Raw genomic sequence first — 2,338 nt, 5'->3', positions numbered from 1 at the left:
GGAAAACGAGTGATAGGAATTAAAGAGCAGGTTCCTCCTGCTGGGTGGCAGCGCGGCCCCTTCGCCTCGGGCGCGGGTCATGAGGAGACGCCCTTACTCCATTCCGCCATGAGAGGGCACCGCCGGTGCCTGCCCTGCCCCGGGGACCGTGAGGGGACACCCCGGTTCCTGCAGGGGACATGAGGGGACGCCCTGACTCCATTCTGCCGTGAGGGGACACCCCGGTTTCTGCAGGGGACATGAGGGGACGCCCTGACTCCATTCTGCCGTGAGGGGACACCCCTGTTCCTGCAGGGGACATAAGGGGACGCCCTGACTCCAGCCCTGCATCGAGGGTGGACAGGCGACACTCCCGACTCCCCTCTTCCCGCAGGAGTCGTGAGGGGACACCCCTGGTTCCCCCTTTGATATGGGGGTCATGAGGAGCCACTTTGGCTCCAGTCGGTCGTGAGGGGGACACCCACTGTTCCTGCGAGGCCGGGAGAGAACCCCCCATTTTCCTGCGGGGACCGTGAGGGGACACCCCCGGTCTCTGTGGGGACCGTGAGGGGACGCCCCTGTTCCCGCGGGGGCTGTGAGGGGACACCCCGGTTCCTGCGGGGGCTGTGAGGGGACACCCCGGTTCCTGCGGGGGCTGTGAGGGGACACCCCGGTTCCTGCAGAGGCCGTGAGGGGAAACCCCTGCACCCGCGGGAGCCGTGAGGGGACACCCCCGGTCCCTGCCGTGCCACGGCCGCCGCGAGGGGACAGCCCCGCTCCGCGCCGGGCCGGGCGGGCCCAGCCGGGCCTGCGGAGCGCGGCGGGGCCGGCACCGAGGCCGCCCGGGCCGGGTAAGGAGCGCGGGCCCGCGGCCTCTCGGCCGGAGCTCCGCGGCCCCCGCGGGCCCCACTCCCCGCCCGCCCCGCGCCCGCCGCGGCCCCGCCGACCCTGCCGCCACCGCCCCTTCCTTACCCCGTCCGGTCCCCGCCCGCCGGTCGGGGCGGCTCCGCAGGGCGGCCCGCCCCCGGTGTCCTGTGCCCTCGGTGTCCTCTGTCCCTGGTGTCCTGTGCCCCGAGTGTCCTATGCCATGTGCATCCTTTGTCCCTGCCGTCCCATGCCCCGGGTGTCCTGTGCCCTGAGTGTCCCCTTCCTTGTGTGCCCTGAGTGGCCCCTTCCTTGTGTGCCCTGTGCCCCAGATGTCATCTCTGAAATTCAGTTTATCATTAGAATTTTGAAACGCATTTGATTTTTCTCCTTCCACACCTCATCCCATCTCTGGGCTGCTTTGGTTCGCTACTGTCAACCATGGCACAACCTTCTAGAAATTACTGTGTGTTGCCTTTCAGTGCCTTCATTAAAATGCATCCCTGCCAGGGAGCTCTTTATCTGTATTATGCATATTAATAAGGATGGGTAGCAATAATTAAGGGATGACTAATATGTTCGTGAGTGAAAGTATCCAGCATGGGCTGGAATTCGTAGGTAAATACATTATATATATTATTAAAAAATCCTGAAGGTAATAATTAAAATTTCCTGAGATATAATAATTTAAAATAATATTTGCTGTCCTTTTACAGTTATAGCAGACAGGACACTTTTCAACGCTGTGCTCCCTTGTGGCAGAAGCTCAGTTCAGGTGGAGCTGTGGGAGGAGGTGCCGCTGCCCTGGGTGGCTTCAGCTGTCCCGGGGGATGTGCCTGAGTCCCTGTGGCTGTCCCAAGCCCTGTGACAGGGAGAAGGTCTGTGCTGGACCAGGGACACCCCCGGGAGCAGCGGGCAGAGATGCTCTGCCTGATCAAAGGCAGCACTCAAGGGCAGCACAGACACTGCAGAGTCACCACTGCCAGGGCCTGCCAGCCCTCCAAAGGAACAATTCCTGCCCAATCTCCCATCCAGCCCTGCCCTCTGGCAGTGGGAGCCATTCCCTGTGTCCTGTCCCTCATTCCCTGTCCCCAGTCCCTCTGCAGCTCTCCTGGAGCCCCTTCAGGCCCTGCCAGGGGCTCTGAGCTCTCCAGTGATGCAGACATGTTATGGGGACTGATCCAGCCACAAGAGGTTCCTGATGGAGCCCATGCACTAATCCAGCAGCTGCTGCACCTTTCAGGCTGCTTTGGGGCATTTCTGGGGGTGGCTGTTGCTCACTTCAGTTCTCCCCTCCTTCCCTGGTGTAGCCAGAGCTCTTTTCTCCCAACACTTTGAGAAACTTGTGAAGAGCTGAAGAGGAGACAGAGTCACTGTGCAGCTTTACAGAGATCTTTTGCATTTCCTGTGGGATATCATGTGAATTTTTGTGCTCTCTGTGGTGCAGGTGATAACGGGGAAGGAAGGAGTGGTGACAGAAATCCATGTAAAGCAG

Source organism: Melospiza melodia, chromosome 11 (assembly GCF_035770615.1).
Source record: "Melospiza melodia melodia isolate bMelMel2 chromosome 11, bMelMel2.pri, whole genome shotgun sequence".
Classification (NCBI taxonomy): domain Eukaryota; kingdom Metazoa; phylum Chordata; class Aves; order Passeriformes; family Passerellidae; genus Melospiza; species Melospiza melodia.
This window is presented reverse-complemented; position numbering follows the sequence as displayed.